The sequence below is a fragment of the Ranitomeya variabilis genome, chromosome 4 (genome assembly GCF_051348905.1).
Source record: "Ranitomeya variabilis isolate aRanVar5 chromosome 4, aRanVar5.hap1, whole genome shotgun sequence".
Lineage (NCBI taxonomy): Eukaryota > Metazoa > Chordata > Amphibia > Anura > Dendrobatidae > Ranitomeya > Ranitomeya variabilis.
In genome coordinates this window covers 752,095,429-752,113,149 of record NC_135235.1, presented here as the reverse complement: position 1 = coordinate 752,113,149, position 17,721 = coordinate 752,095,429, and the positions used below count along the sequence as shown (strand labels likewise).

Sequence of the window (17,721 nt, the reverse complement as noted above, 5' to 3'; positions counted from 1 at the left end):
TCCTCTCCTGTGTGATACTGACTGCTGAGCCGTGTATCTAATCCTATCCTGTGTGATACTGACTGCTGAGCCGTGTATCTAATCCTCTCCTGTGTGATACTGTCTGCTGAGCCGTGTATCTAATCCTCTCCTGTGTGATACTGACTGCTGAGCTGTGTATCTAATCCTCTCCTGTGTGATACTGACTGCTGAGCCGTGTATCTAATCCTCTCCTGTGTGATACTGACTGCTGAGCCGTGTATCTAATCCTCTCCTGTGTGATACTGACTGCTGAGCTGTGTATCTAATCCTCTCCTGTGTGATACTGACTGCTGAGCTGTGTATCTAATCGTCTCCTGTGTGATACTGACTGCTGAGCCGTGTATCTAATCCTATCCTGTGTGATACTGACTGCTGAGCCGTGTATCTAATCCTCTCCTGTGTGATACTGACTGCTGAGCTGTGTATCTAATCCTCTCCTGTGTGATACTGACTGCTGAGCTGTGTATCTAATCGTCTCCTGTGTGATACTGACTGCTGAGCCGTGTATCTAATCCTCTCCTGTGTGATACTGACTGCTGAGCCGTGTATCTAATCCTATCCTGTATGATACTGACTGCTGAGCCTTGTATCTAATCCTCTCCTGTGTGATACTGACTGCTGAGCCGTGTATCTAATCCTATCCTGTGTGATACTGACTGCTGAGCCGTGTATCTAATCCTCTCCTGTGTGATACTGACTGCTGAGCCGTGTATCTAATCCTCTCCTGTGTGATACTGACTGCTGAGCCGTGTATCTAATCCTATCCTGTATGATACTGACTGCTGAGCCTTGTATCTAATCCTCTCCTGTGTGATACTGACTGCTGAGCCATGTATCTAATCCTATCCTGTGTGATACTGACTGCTGAGCCGTGTATCTAATCCTCTCCTGTGTGATACTGATTGCTGAGCCGTGTTCCCAGTAATGGCTGATAACAGGGAGTAATAGATTGTAGTCACCCGTCCTACAGCCTCTCCCTTGAGTACTAGGCAGACTTAGGGTATGTGTCCACGTTCAGGATTGCATCAGGATTTGGTCAGGATTTTACATCAGTATTTGTAGCCAAAACCAGGAGTGGGTGATAAATGCAGAACTGGTGACGTGTTTCTATTATACTTTTCCTCTGATTGTTCCACTCCTGGTTTTGGCTTACAAATACTGATGGAAAATCCTGACCAGATCCTGATGCAATCCTGAACGTGGACACATACCCTTAAAGGGCCGGCGCAGGGTGTTCCCGTCCCCTGGGCTGTAATGTGATCCCCCCGCCTGCTGACTTGTGACCCACTTCCTCGGCTGTTGGCCAGACTTTCAGTTTCGCTCCCCGCCTCCTCTGCAGTGATGGCGTCTGCTGATCTCCGGGAGGAGCTGAAATGTCCCATCTGCCTGGAGATCTTCAGGGATCCGGTGAACCTGACGTGTGGGCACAACTACTGCCGGTTCTGTATTGACCACATGCTGGATACACAGGTGGGCACTGGACCCTACAACTGCCCTGAGTGCAGGACCATCTTCCCGGCACGGCCTGTGCTACTGTCATGTCCCACGACTTGGGAAATCATTCAATGTTTGCATTGTTTGTGTTTTATCCTTCTTTCTAGGCAGAAGTTTGCTTTTCCCTGTATTTTGTCCCAACTCTCTCACTGTAGTCCTGTGATGTATGTTTGTTCACGCCCTTATTCTCCATTTTGTCATCATCACCATATCTGTATGCATCCTACTGCATGTACTCTGTTGAATATTCCTTTTTACCTGCTACTTTCATCATAATACAAGAATTTCGGTTAAAGCAATCCTCTTTTCCTGGAGTCTTCTTACATGAGAACGTGGCTGAGTTAAGCTATCTGATAAATCGGTATGAACGTGAGTACAGGTCAATACGGAAGCGCCCAAAAGAATAGGTCTATCCAGGCACCACTGCGTTCTACATACCCATGAGTCAGAATAGTAAAAAGGAATAGCCTGCCTTCAGAGACAGTAACTCAAGGTCTGTGCTGAACCTCAGTGGAAAAGGACATTTCCCAGATACACAGTAACCCAGTTCCCAGCCAGACCCCAGTGTGCATAGAAGCACACACTGCAGATAAACAGTGAGAAGTATAACCCTCATCATCCACTCATCCTGCCTGCAAACAAATCATGTCTGAAGCGAGGTATACAATGTCCCTACCAGACTTACAAACACAGGAAAGAGACCTAGATCCCCATCCACCAGCTAGTGAAAGAGGAAAACGTACAGTTAAACCTACATGGAAAGTCATGGAGAATTTAGAGACTGCAAAAGGTGTCGTATATCGTGATGTGTCTTCACTATGGGAGAAAGTGCTGAGTCACATAGACACTGTATCAAGGCCTGCTTCTCATGAGTTACCACTAGAGGGAGTCCTAGAACAATTATGCACAGCATACCAAAGGTATATGGAGAAGACTGACCAATACATTATTCTCCTGAAGAAACTGAATCTGCCAGAGACTTTAAAAGAATTGCAAAGTTTCCAGCAGCTTAATTCTGAAAGGGACTGCACCGTACGTGACATTAAAACCAAGATAGAGGCTAAAATTGCACGGACACCAGATGCATCATCTCGCTCATCCAAATCGTCTAAGCACTCAAAACGCTCATCTAGGTCAAGTTCATCAAAATATTCCACTCTCAGCCAGCAGCTTATAAGGGCACGTGCTAAGGCAGAAACGTCTAAAATGGATGCAGCCACAGCACAAAAGAGAGCAGAAATGGATGCAGCCACAGCACAAAAGAGAGCAGAAATGGAGGCAGCCACAGCACAAAAGAGAGCAGAAATGGAGGCAGCCACAGCACAAAAGAGAGCAGAAATGGATGCGGATGCAGCACGCAAGGAAGCTCTGGAGAAGGAATGTGAGCACGCAACAGCCATGGCGGAGTTAAGGATCCTGGAGCGAGCTATCAGTGGGAGTCAAAGAGACAGCATCAGTTTGTGTGAAGTGGAGGCGGAGGACCCTATTGAACGCACAAGAGACTACGTGCTAAGCCAAAATGGCGAACAGCAGATCATCACTAACACTTCTGATGGCGTTCATGCTTCTCCAGGACACCAGGATGCCGATCAACTTACAGAACCCTACACTCAAGGTCAGTACAATGCTCCCAAACTTGAACTTCCTTCGTATTCCAGTATGCGCCAAGACCCTGCATCTCATCAAACTCCACAGGCTATTATCTACACGCAACCCAATATACCGGCAGGTCATTATACTCTCGACAACCGCACAGTGCCAGCTCCGCATGTAGCAGAGACTATACCCACCAAACCGGTTGCTGGACTAAATGCATATGCCACTCCATACTTACCCACATTTCAAGGCCAAGACGTCTCCACTCCTATGTACAACACCGCTCAGCCCACATTCGTGCATCCTAAGTCAGAAAGAACAGACATGTCCGACTTCGCAAGGTACATGATTCGCCGCGAACTTACTAAAACCGGTCTCACAAGGTTTGACGACCAACCTGAAAATTACAGAGGTTGGAAAAATGCCTTTAGAACCGTAACTAGTGACCTCGGCATCACTGCTGCCGAAGAGCTGGACCTGCTAATCAGATGGCTAGGACCACAATCCACAGAGCGTGTCAAGAGACTCAGGTCTGTACATACCAGTAATCCAATGGCTGGTCTCATGGCTGCATGGGAAAGACTAGAGAAAAACTTTGGCAGTCCAGAAGCCATAGAGGATGCACTGTTCAAGCGTCTACAGAGTTTTCCAAAGATATCAAGCAAAGACAGTTCAAAGTTCCTGGAGCTCAGTGACTTGCTGTTAGAGCTCCATCTGGCCAAGGCAGACACCCACCTACCTGGCCTCAGCTATCTGGACACTGCTCGTGGAGTAAATCCCATTATCTCCAAGCTACCGTACAATGTACAAGAAAAGTGGACTACACTAGGGTCAAAATACAAGAAAGACCATCAAGTGTCATTTCCTCCGTTCTCCTACTTCTGTGAGTTTATAAAAGATGTGGCAGAGCGCAAGAACGACCCAAGCTTTTCCTACCAAGAATCCAGTGGCCCAGCTTCACCTCCTTCTAAATACGTCAGCGCACGCTCGAACGACAGAAACCGCAGAGGTCCAGTGTCAGTGAAGAAGACGGATATTCTTCCCTTACCAACACCAGCCCCAGACAAGAGTAACAAAGGTGAAAAGATAGAGAACCCAAATCGTGAATGTCCCATCCACAAGAAGCCACATCCCTTAAAAAAGTGCATCGGCTTCAGGAAGAAACCGCTCCAGGAACGCAAGGAGCTTCTAAAGAGGTTCGGGGTATGCTACAGATGTTGTGCTTCTACTGAACACCTTGCTAAAGACTGTAAAACTACAATTAAGTGCATGGAGTGTGACAGTGAGGACCACGTACAAGCACTCCACCCATTCCGTCCTGACTCTACACTTACTCCTTCCCCCACCACGAGCCATGGCGGGGAGGACGCAGCTCAAACTGCAAGCCATACCACAATATCTTCTTCATGCACAGAAGTCTGCGGAGAAGACCTCTGGGACAAGTCCTGTGCGAAGATTTGCCTGGTGAACGTATATCCCAACGGTCACCCAGAGAAAGCCGTGAAGGTGTACGTCCTTCTGGATGATCAGAGCAACCGATCACTTGCAAGGTCAGAACTCTTTGATATGTTTAACTTAAAGGGAAATGCCTACCCTTACACCTTAGGTACCTGCAGTGGTGTTACAGAGGTTTATGGGAGAAGGGCCAGTGGTCTTACAGCGACATCTCTCGAGAACACCGTCGAGATACCGTTACCTACACTGGTCGAGTGCAACCAGATTCCATCCAATCGAGAAGAGATCCCAACGCCAGAGGCTGCTCTTCATCACCAACATCTCAAGGGGATAGCAAACAAGATACCAGCCCTCAACAACAGTGCAGATATCCTGATTCTGCTTGGCAGAGACATTCTCCGGCTGCACAAGGTGCGTCAGCAAATTAATGGACCACACGATGCACCATTTGCCCAACGCTTAGATCTAGGCTGGGTAATCATAGGCAATGTTTGCATACACAAGATGAAGAGACCTAACAACATCTCCTCTTACAAGACACACATCTTGTCAAATGGTCGCAGCACCCATTTCCAACCATGCCCACATCACTACTGGGTGAAAGAGAAAGTGAGCAACACCAAGTGGCAACAGGAATCCTTCAACAACATGAACACACTCCAGTCCTGGGAAGAAAACCTCGGGTCATCAGTGTTCGATTCCACAAGTAATGACAACAAGTTGGCACCCACAAGGGAAGATAAAGAATTTATAAAGGTTATGGATAAAGAATTTGTTCAAGACGACTCCAACAGTTGGGTAGCTCCTTTACCCTTTCGTTTCCCAAGAGTGAGGTTGCCGAACAACCTGCAGCAAGCAACTGCAAGGTTCTCATCCTTAAAGCGTACCCTAAAGAGGAAACCAGAGATGGAGAAGCATTTCATTGACTTTATGCAGAACATCTTTGACAGAAATCATGCTGAACCTGCGCCACCACTGAGGGAGGGAGAAGAATGTTGGTATCTTCCATCCTTTGGTGTCTATCACCCTCGCAAGCCTAATCAGATCAGAGTGGTGTTTGACTCCAGTGCTCAGTTTGAAGGCCTCTCTCTCAATAACCTGCTCCTAACTGGGCCCAACCTGAACAACAGCCTCCTTGGAGTATTGATCCGCTTCAGACAAGAACCTGTTGCCATAATGGCCGACATTCAGCAGATGTTTCATTGCTTCATTGTGAAAGAAGACAACAGAAACTATCTTAGGTTCCTATGGCACAAGGACAACAACGTCAACAATCAGGTCATAGACTACCGGATGAAGGTCCATGTCTTCGGCAACAGTCCCTCACCTGCTGTGGCGATCTATGGACTGAGACGGACAGCCCAGGAAGGTGAGAGAGAGTACGGTTCCGATGCTCGGCAATTTGTAGAGAAGAACTTCTACGTGGACGATGGGCTCAAGTCCTTGCCCACAAGCGAAGATGCAATTGACCTACTCTCCAGAACACAGGAAATGCTATCCACATCAAACCTCAGACTCCACAAGATTATCTCTAACAGTCAAGAGGTAATGAACGCGTTTCCATCTGAGGACCATGCCACAAACCTAAAGGACCTCAACTTGGGTTCCGATGTTCCTCCAACACAGCGCAGCCTTGGTCTACTGTGGGATATCAAACGGGACACCTTCACTTTCCAAGTGTCACCCTATGACAAACCCTTTACCAAACGAGGAGTCCTATCTGTCATAAATAGCATCTATGATCCTCTCGGGTTTGTAGCACCCATCACTATTCAAGGCAAGATACTGTTAAGACAGCTTACGGCCGAGAACACGGATTGGGACACCCCGCTCCCAACTCAGAAACAGCAAAGGTGGGAGGCGTGGAAGAAGTCTCTGAAGTTCTTAGAGCAACTCCAAGTCCCACGTTGTTATTCTCCAAGATCACCTTCGACTGCAATCAGAAGAGAAGTCCATATTTTCTCTGACGCATCTACAGAAGCCATAGCTGCAGTAGCTTATCTGATGACCTTAGGAGCTAACAAGGTACACTGTGGTTTCATCCTGGGTAAAGCCAAATTAACTCCAAAGCCTGCACACTCTGTACCCAGACTCGAGCTTTGTGCTGCGGTATTGGCAGTAGAAATTGCTGAAGTTGTACAAGACGAAATGGACATTACAATTGATTCCTTTACTTTCTACACTGACAGCAGGGTGGTACTCGGGTACATTCACAACCAAACAAAGCAGTTCTATACATATGTGAGCAACAGAGTTGAGCGCATCAGAAGTTTTTCTACCCCTGAGCAGTGGCATCACATCTCCACCGATTTAAACCCAGCCGACCGAGGTACAAGACTCGCAGCTGCTTCTAAGCTTGGTGACAACATGTGGTTGACGCCTCCCAGTCTCCTGTACGAAGATTTCTGTGCGAACAACACCAAAAATGCTTATGAGCTGGTGGAACCAGAATCTGACAAGGAGATAAGACAAACTATCTCTGCTCACTATACTTCAATGACATCTAGGCAAGGTTTGAAGTCTCATCGTTTTGAACGCTTTTCAAGCTGGTCCTCCGTTGTACGAACTGTAGCTCGTCTCATTCACATTGCTCGCTGTTTTACAAAGGACAAGCCCTCAGGGTGCCATGGTTGGCACGTGTGTAAGAGTCGTCTTACTGCCGACGACATAGACCATGCTGAACAAGTTATCATCAGGTGTGTGCAACAAGAAGAATATTCACATGAGATTGGCAGTATTACCAAGGGAGTCAGCGTGTCCAAAAACAGCACTCTACTCGACTTGAATCCAGTAGTCGATCATCTCAAGTTTCTAAGAGTGGGAGGACGTTTAAGTAAATCAGACCTATACGATAAGGAGCAGAACCCTATCATCATTCCAGGTCGACATCACGTCACTACTCTGTTGATTCGGCACTATCACGAACGAGTACAGCACCAAGGCAGACATCTTACTGAAGGTGCCATCAGGTCTGCTGGCTTGTGGATCATGGGAATGAAGAGGTGCGTCTCTTCAGTTCTCCATAGATGTGTCAAGTGTCGAAGGTTACGAGGAAAACACCAACAACAACAAATGGCGAACCTCCCAGCAGATCGACTGAGCATGGACCAACCGTTTTCATATGTTGGTGTAGACGTCTTCGGGCCATGGTCGGTTGTTACCAGGAAAACCCGTGGAGGAGCCGCGAACAGTAAGCGATGGGCTGTCCTATTCACCTGTCTCAGTATCCGTGCAGTTCACATCGAGGTTATTGAATCCATGGATACCTCCAGCTTCATCAATGCCCTAAGAAGATTCTTTTCCATCCGGGGACCTGCCAAACAACTCCGGTCCGACTGCGGCACAAACTTTGTAGGAGCCTGCAAGGAACTGCAGTTTGACAACTTCTTGTCCGACAATGGATGCACTTGGGTATTCAACCCTCCACACTCTTCACACATGGGTGGATCTTGGGAACGCATGATTGGTGTTGCACGAAGGATCCTCGACTCCATGTTGCTGGACCATAAACTTCCCCTTACTCATGAAGTTCTGGTCACCTTCCTCGCAGAAGTGTCAGCCATAATAAATGCTAGACCTTTGGTTCCAGTATCATCCGACCCCGATGCTCCAACGATACTTACTCCAGCTACACTCCTTACACAGAAGATTGGAGCCGCTACAGTCCCACCTGGGAATTTCGATAACAAGGACATTTACAAACGTCAGTGGAGACAAGTTCAACACCTGGCTAATGTGTTTTGGCATCGCTGGAAGACCGAATATTTACACTTGCTTCAAAACCGTCACAAATGGCAGACGCCCAGTCCCAATCTCCAAGAAGGAGACCTTGTTCTCTTAAAGGACAAAGAGGCTCATCGTAATGACTGGCCAATGGGACTTATCACCAATGTCCTACCCGGTGAGGACGGAAAGACTCGTAAGGTAGAAGTTAAGGTGACAAAAGGGGGCTCTACCCGAACCTTCTTCCGCCCGGTCACTGAACTCGTGTTGCTTCTACGAAAGGAGGACATCACATGAACTGAACATGCTCCTGGACGTTGTTCACGGCGGGGAGCATTCCTCCTCATTCCCCAGTTTATTGAATGTTGACATTTTCCATTGGATTGAACCCTTAACATTCCCATTGGATTCTGGGTTGGTGGAAGAGTTTGCATGTTTGCGGCTTCCCCAATCTGAAGATGGGTTTTATATACTTGAACTTATCTTTCGGTGTGATCTACGGGTCAACAACAACGAGTTGGACTTAAAAATCTTTTATGTTTTATTATTGCATGCACATTTTCTTCCTCTTGTTTTTTCAGGTTCGAACGACTTCGAAGAATTACGGACATCGTGAAATCCAAGGATTTCAGACGGGGAGTGTCATGTCCCACGACTTGGGAAATCATTCAATGTTTGCATTGTTTGTGTTTTATCCTTCTTTCTAGGCAGAAGTTTGCTTTTCCCTGTATTTTGTCCCAACTCTCTCACTGTAGTCCTGTGATGTATGTTTGTTCACGCCCTTATTCTCCATTTTGTCATCATCACCATATCTGTATGCATCCTACTGCATGTACTCTGTTGAATATTCCTTTTTACCTGCTACTTTCATCATAATACAAGAATTTCGGTTAAAGCAATCCTCTTTTCCTGGAGTCTTCTTACATGAGAACGTGGCTGAGTTAAGCTATCTGATAAATCGGTATGAACGTGAGTACAGGTCAATACGGAAGCGCCCAAAAGAATAGGTCTATCCAGGCACCACTGCGTTCTACATACCCATGAGTCAGAATAGCTACAGAGGAACATCGCCCTGTGTAACATCGTCACAATCTTCTCCTCTGCAAACCCCGAGCAGAGCGGAAGCGACGTCCACTGTTCCTATTGTCTGTATTCTGCCGTTCCTGCTGTTCAGTCCTGTCTACACTGTGAAGCTTCTCTGTGCAGCAACCACCTGAGAGTTCACAGAAGGTCAGCAGAACACATCCTGACCAAGGCCACCCAAACCCCAGAGAAGAAGAAGTGCTCTGTCCACAAGGAAATCCTGAAGTATCACTGCATGGTAGATGACTCTTGTATCTGTGTCACCTGTTGTTTGGCTGGAGAACACCATGGACATCAGGTGGAGCTCCTGGAGGAAGCCTGTGAGAAGAAGAAGGAGACATTTAGAGCTTTTGTGAGAAAACTCTCCTCCAAACGAGACAAGATTGAGAAGAAGATCCAAGATCTAGAAAATCGTAGACCAAAAAAAACCGGGAACGAAGAGGACACCATCCTATTTCCAGACCTAAGAGGTGAGAAGGTTTTATACACAGTCTCCAGCCTGATCCAACTCTTTCAGATCAAGAAGGAGAAGGTGACCAAAATAATTTGTCGTCTTGAAGAACTCTTCAACTCTCCCGACCCAGTTACCGTCTTACGTGAGACGGATATGGAGGTTAAGGGCTTTTTGGATGGAGAAGAAGACCAGGAATTGGACGGATGTGGCCAAAAACTTCACGACAATGTTGGTGACCAAATCTCAAGATCTAAAGACCTTCTGGAGCTAGTTCTAGATATAAGTACGGCTGCCAATAACATACTGGTGTCAGATGACCTAAGAACCATGTACTGGTCTGCTGTTTACCAAAATCGTCCCGAAACACCAAAGAGGTTCCAGTATAATCAGATCTTAAGCAGCCAAGTCTTCTCCTCAGGTCAACACTATTGGGAGGTGGAGACCAGTGAGACGGGAGACTGGAGACTGGGTGTGGCCTACAGCAGAATGGAGAGAACAGGGGATCAGTCTTACTTTGGAGACAACGACAAGTCTTGGTGTCTTCGTAGATTGTACAAAAACCAATATTCGGTCATGCATGACAACATGGTGACCACCTGCCCTCACGCCTTCTCCTGTAATAGATTCCGTATATTACTGGACTTTGACGCCGGACAGTTGTCCTTTTTTGAGTTGAGTAACCCCATTAGACACCTGCACACTGTCACGGCCACCTTCACCGAGCCCGTCCATGCAGCTTTTGGGATCGGGTACTGGTTGTGTGGAGAACACTGCTGCCTGAAGATCCTTCACCAGGAGTCCCTCTTATAATATTTCGCACTTGTGTGGGGGGTAATTGATGGACGTTGTATAAAAGACCATATTTTATGGAGATAGAACTTCTCAGTGGAGAGCACAAAGAACCAATTTACTTAAAATAGGCCATCAATACTAGATCGCTGGAGGTCCAATGAAGAGGTGGTGGAGCTCGTTGGTGATCCTACTGATCACTCCACCCCTCACACACACTCCCACCAATCAAATATTGATGACCTATCCTTTAATAATAAAGTTATGGAAAATTCCTCCAAGGATCCAACAGACCTTACATGACAAGTCCCAAGTTACCACCATTAGTGTCGGTGGCGTATGGACAATTAAGGAGGACCTATCCCCATATTTGATTCCTCTTGCTCCTCTGTGTTTTCCTGTTTCTTTTTTAATGGTTCCAGATATAAGGGCCTTCTTTTTGTTTAGTGCAAATTTTTATGTGCTTTACAAATGGGGAATTGTGAAATGTTCCTCAGGGGCGGGTCTTTAGGCTTTTCTGTATAATTATCCAGTGAGCCACGCCCCCTTTTAAAGACCATTAAACTTGGCACTAAACAAAAAGTCCCATAACTCTGGAACCATATGGCGGATTAATGAAAAACAAAATATGGAATTTTAAAAGAAGAGACAGGAATAAAAGAGGAGCAAAAAAAGGACACCTCGGAACTGGTGACATAACCCCTTTAAGTGCTGACTTCAATTCTGTCTGGGAATTTTTGGGTGAAAAATTGGGATGGTCCTGGCAAATATAGAACAACAGTCTTTACTTCTACAGGAGAAGTCAGACACTTCACACCCTCTGCTCACAATGACGTCTTCCGAGATAAGCGGGGGAGGGAACTGTCTGGCTGGACCTCCCACTTAAAGGAAAATTGCACCAAAATTTAAAATTTATTATACTTTGATGTAAAATAGCGACGAATTGCATAAAAATGAAAATGACACCAAAGGCAGAATCTGGGCACCCCTCGACGCCCCCTCGGGCCCTCTATTTGGCATTTTGCCTGGCCTGATGTATAACTGCCCTGTTTTCCCTCCTATGTGTGTATATATGTAATAGAACAGCTCCACCTGGTGTTTGGCCATTGTTACAGCATTACATTCAAATTCAGGTGATGCTGGCACCTAATAAAAGATGAATAAGTAACGTGGACACACTGTGCTGTTATACCGCTACTATGGCGCGGCGTTATATCGCCAGGATCTGCCGCAGGGTCACACAAGCTCCTGATTGACAGCTGGGGACATAAAGCTGAATCCTGCGCATCATTCTTCATTTCACATCCTTACTGTGTGACACCTCATTCATGGAAAGCGGCCAGCTCCGACCGCTCCTGGACGAAGACGCCGCCAATCTCAAGGAAGACGATAATTAATGACTCCATCTACCGGAGCTGAAATCCTCCACGCTACCAAATCTACAATAGAACTGCTGTATTCCTAAAAATAACCCCCGTAATAAGTTCAGAGCGCCGCACGAGAAATGGAGGCTTTATTACAGTGACTGCACCAGCAGAATAGGGACTGCAGCTCTGGAGGTGACTGGAGGATAAGACACGATGTAACAGCAGCATAGTGACTGCAGCTCTGGAGGTGACTGGAGGATAAGACACAATGTAACAGCAGAATAGTGAGTGCAGCTCTGGAGGTGACTGGAGGATAAGACACGATGTAACAGCAGAATAGTGAGTGCAGCTCTGGAGGTGACTGGAGGATAAGACATGATGTAACAGCAGAATAGTGAGTGCAGCTCTGGAGGATAAGACACGATGTAACAGCAGAATAGTGAGTGCAGCTCTGGAGGTGACTGGAGGATAAGACACGATGTAACAGCAGAATAGTGAGTGCAGCTCTGGAGGTGACATATGGACTTTACATGTACTGTCTCTTTAAGAATCTTTGGTGTCAGAGACCATTGCTCCCCCTACAGGTAATATGGGGAAATACATGACAGGTATCACAGTAGAATAATGCCTGGTTTCCTATATATGAGCTCAGTGACCTTTGCGGAGTGGCGGGACATCACCAGGAGCGTCTGCGACATCCAGAAATCCCGAAGGAAAGCGGAGATGGAAAAGAAGGAGATGGAGGAGGCGAATAAGGCGGCTAAATCTACGCTGTAGGCATCGGATCCATCACTAAGTCATAATGTGCAGGAGCTGTAGCTGAGCTTACTATGCTCTTACATAGGACTGCAGGCGATCAGTGGCTGCTGGTGCATTCTGTGAGCTGAGTGTTGCTGCCATCTGGTGGTGAATGTGATAGTTGCAGCTGCAGATTTCTTTCCTGTGTAGTCTGTAAATAGCTGCTTTCTCCTGCCATCTAGTGGACAAGTGTAGACATCACCTTCAATAAATGAAAACCCATCCTGGTTGAATTCTTATCACATCTGAGGCTTTGCTACATTGTATCCATACAGTCTGTTCTCTGAACTCATCAGCAGGAATTGGTTATTTTCACAGATTAATGTTCACCTTTCACTCGAGGATCAGCTCCATAGAGATTAAATCTTCGCAATATCCCGGACAAAGGATTTAATTCTACAAAAATGATGTAAAATCCTGAGATTTTCACATCCTGAACAGCAAATCTGACAATTCATTTCATATAACCTGTAATCTGTGGTATAATGGGGGTAGTATTATTTTATAGAAAGGATAAATAGCAGAGTAACAGAATAATGCTGCAATACATAGTATAAAAACCGTGATAGAGTGACCAACCTCTATGTGGCCAACCTTCCCTACATGGCCAACTTCTACGTGGCCAACCTTCTCTATGTGGCCAACCTTCTCTATGTGGCCAACCTTGTTCACATGGCCAACCTTCTCTACATGGCCAACCTTCTCTACGTGGACAACCTTCTCTGCATGGCCAACCTTTTCTACATGGCCAACCTTCTCTACATGGCCAACCTCTACGTGGCCAACCTTCTCTACGTTAAGGGCAGGCAGACCAGGCATCTGCCTAGAGCCCCACTCCCTGAGGGGCCCCCAGCCAGTGGCGTGCTGCTAGAAGTGGCTTACCTCTCGGCTGCTATGGATCAAAGACCAGTTCTTACATCTTTGCCCAGCTGAGGTGCGACAGTTCGTGATGGACAGAGAACCCAAAGACGTGACGAAAGCAACGCAGATTGCCGATGCCTATGAGGCCAACCATAGATCGGAAGCCAGTCACCGCCAGCTGGAGAGGGGGTAAGCCTGCAACCAACGCTAGTCCCCCCGCCAGCCAACTCACCAGAGGCCCTGTCCCTGTTGCCAACAGCATCAGACCTACCACCGACCGGTAGTGTTATGTTTGCAAACGGACTGGTCATATCAGTCCCTACTGTCCAGACAAGCCGAAGAAACCCCCAGCCAAGGCCCCAGTGCCTAATGCAGCAGTTCTTTTGGTGGGTGGGGCGGTTGGGAGGGTGTGTGACAAAGTACAGCACGTCACCATGGGGGGCCATGTTGTTGCTACAAGCCTCAAGGACACCGGGGCTGAACGGACCCTCATCCGACCCAAACTGGCGGCCCCTGAAGAAATCATTCCGGGGAAAACCCTAACTGTCACTGGGATTGGGGGCATCAGCTGTCCCTTGCCAATGGCCCAGGTGTATACAGATTGGGGTGCCGGGAGCGGGGTGAAGGAAGTGGGGCTGTCTGATAATTTGCCCATTGATGTTTTATTGGGGACTGATTTGGGGAGAATTGTTGCATACTACGTCCCTGACTCTCCTCCACGATCGAATGCTGATGATAGCGATGGGAAATCGCATGTGTTACCTGACCATGCTTTATCTAGTAATGATGCATCTGATAACCATTTTTTCCCTAGGAATGTTGCTGAAAATGTTGTACCTGTGCCAACTGAACCTTATAACAATTCTTCTGAAAAGGTCGATGTGTCCACAGGTGCAGGAGTGCTCAGCCACGTCACTCCGCGGGGTGGGATGGCTGAGGAACCCCTAACAGTAGCAAGCGTCGGTGCTCAAGGAAATGGGGAGATGCATGGGAACCGTGAGGAAGGTGATGCCATGCATTTGACCAGTGCCACCGAGGAAGGTAACTGGCCCATAAGTAGCAATGCTCCTGAGGTAATGGGGTGGATGGGGAGGTAGATCCCATAGCAGCGCCGGCTGATGGGTCTGTAGAAATCCCCGGGGAGACAGCCTACGTAGCTGCTGTCACCCGCAGTCAGAGTGCCCGGAATGCAGATAATTTTCTGCCTTCCGGACCCTCCTCAGTCACCGTTGTGACTGAACCAGAGATGGACCCAGAGCAGGTCCCAGAGGATTCCCGTGGGGAAGGGACCCTGACGTCGCTTCTGGCTTCACCTAGCCAGGAGTTCCAGGCTGCTCTGCGCTCAGATGCGAGCCTGGAGAATTTGAGACAACTTGCTGAGATGCCCACCTCCGTGACTGATAAGGAGAGGGTGTTGTGGGAACGAGGAAGGTTGTACCGGGAGACAGTACCCGGAGAATCACAAAAGGAGTGGTTGAGGGAAAGACAGCTGGTCGTCCCGCAGCAATTCCTGGGTGAGTTGTTATGGATTGTCAATGAGATCCTGCTAGCTGGACACTTGGGGATCAGCAAAACAAAGGCCCGGCTGTCTCAACACTTCTATTGGCCTAAGATGGGGACAGATGTGACAAACTACTGCCGCTCCTGTGTCACCTGTCAAAGAGTGGGGAAGGCGGGGCCTGCTCTTAAGGCTCCCCTGATTCCTTTGCCAGTGATAGAGGAGCCTTTCCAGAGGATTGCGGTGGACATTGTGGGCCCGCTGGCCGTCCCCAGCAGCTCTGGAAAGCAATGCGTCCTCACTGTGGTAGACTACGCTACCCGGTACCCAGAGGCAGTAGCTCTGTCGTCAACTAGGGCAGATAAGGTGGCGGATGCCCTGTTGGCTATCTTTTCACGTGTAGGATTTCCCAGGGAGATGCTTACTGATCAAGGGACCCAATTCTTGTCTCGCCTATTGGAGGCTCTCTGTAAGAGAATTTAGGTGAAGCGTCTGGTATCGAGTGCGTATCACCCACAGACCAATGGCTTGTGTGAACGCTTCAATGGTACCCTCAAACAGATGCTACGCATGCTGGTTGAGACCCAAGGGCGCGACTGGGAGCGGTACCTCCCACACCTGCTATTCGCTTACAGAGAGGTTCCGCAGGCCTCGACGGGGTTCTCCCCCTTCGAGCTCCTGTACGGCAGGTGAGTCCGGGGACCCCTTGGCTTGGTAAGGGAATCCTGGGAAGAGGAGCCAAACCCTTCTGAAGTGTCCATAGTGGAGTATGTCATGCGCTTCCGTGACAAGATGCAGACCTTGATGCAGTTGGTGCATGACAACATGACGCATGCTCAGGCTGATCAGAAGCACTGGTACTGCAGCGCCCCAGAGTCCTGGTCGTTGCAGTACTGTTGCTCCGCCGCTAAGGGGGGCTATGGTACGTCTGATGGCACTGAAGGAGTTCATCTGACCAGGTATCACAGACACCAATACATTTCACAGTCTGGCCTCCAGGGGGAGCTAAGGGTACTATTCATTAGGCCACTCCTCACAGTCTGGTAAAACTGGGGGTTAGGCAGGAAGTTAGAGAGAACGCTGACTGGGTTGGAACCAGGCAACACCTTGTGGCAGAGGGTGTTGTAGGGGAAGATTCAGTAGGGTCCCTGTCAGGTTTGGGACCCTGACAGAGGCCTGGCAACGAGAAAGAAGGATACGGGACCGTGCCTGCACAGTATAGCGGCGGTGCCCTAAGGAAGGACGAGAAGCGAGATTTATTGTGCTGAGTGAGAAACGAGATCAAAGCAAGAAGGAGAATACCAGTAGGAGTCGTGCTGTAAGACCGAGGCAACATCCTACTGAGGCGCACAACCGGCGGCCGGAACGCCGAGGAAGTATTTCTATATATATAGCTCCAGGCAATACTTCAAACCAACGGCAGGACAGTCAGTCACAGGCGGGCTGTCTCACCCAAATCACCTAAGAAGACATAGGGGGCAACCTGTGGAGAGGGGCGACTCTAGGGTCCCGGAAGAGCTCCGAGCCTACCCGTCATACGGGTGCGTCCCAACCGTAACATCAGGGAGGGACGGATTAGCAGAACATCATCTAATCGAGTTTTGAGGGAACATCAGAAACAGACACAACAGTTGTGGGGACTATCCCGTAAGCACAGCAGGGGAGGACCACAACACATAGCGCTAGCAGGAAGGCACAGATTTCCACCTGCAAAGGGAACTCTGGAGGTGCCATCGGACCGGCCGGACTTGCGCAGCCTGGTTGACCGTATTCCGGACTGAGGACCCAGAAGCCTTCAGTAAAGAGGTAAAGAGACTGCAACCTGGTGTCCTCGTTATTTACTGCACCGCACCACCACCACCATCCACATCTATTACTGTACGCCCCTCAGCAGGGTCACGGACCGGGCCTAGCCACCGTGACAACCCCAGAGCAGAGACTAAGAGGCCCGGTACCGGGTACCCCTCGGCCCTGTGGCAGTGGGGGCGCTACAGTACGACCAGAACGCCTGGGAACGGACCTACCACGTGGGTCAAAAGGTGTGGGTGCTGGTCCCCGTACCAAAGGATAAGCTTCAGGCAGCCTGGGAAGGCCCATACATCGTCCACCATCAGCTCAACCCGGTCACCTATGTGGTCACGCTTGACCACGCTCGGGGTAGGTGAAAGGCCTTTCACGTGAACATGATGAAGGCTCATCTCGAACGTGAACCTTTCGTCCTATCGGTCTGCAGTCTGCCCGAAGACGGGGAGGAAGACCCCACCTGGACATGCTGGCCCAAGCCAAGGCCAGTGAGTCCATTGAGGACATGGAGGTAAGCACCTCGCTAACCGAACCCCAGAGGTTACAGTTGCGGACCACACTGAAACCCTTCCGGGCCATGTACTCCAACCGACCTGAAAGGACTGAGCGGTCCACGAGGTGGACACGGGAATCATGCCCCACTACGGCGAACACCCTATTGGATCTCCGACGAGGTGCAGCAGGTTCTGCGCCAGAAGATCGATGAGATGTTACAGCTGGGGGTGATTCAGTGGTGAAAGAGCGCGTGGGCCTCACATGTATTGCTCGTGCCAAAGAAG

The 17,721-nt window shown here is 48.6% G+C and overlaps 1 pseudogene; it reads left to right on the top strand.

The window, feature by feature from the left end:
• The first annotated feature begins 1,255 nt into the window (after positions 1-1,255).
• Positions 1,256-11,787, top strand: LOC143766784 (E3 ubiquitin/ISG15 ligase TRIM25-like; annotated as a pseudogene).
• Positions 11,788-17,721: the final 5,934 nt, after the last annotated feature.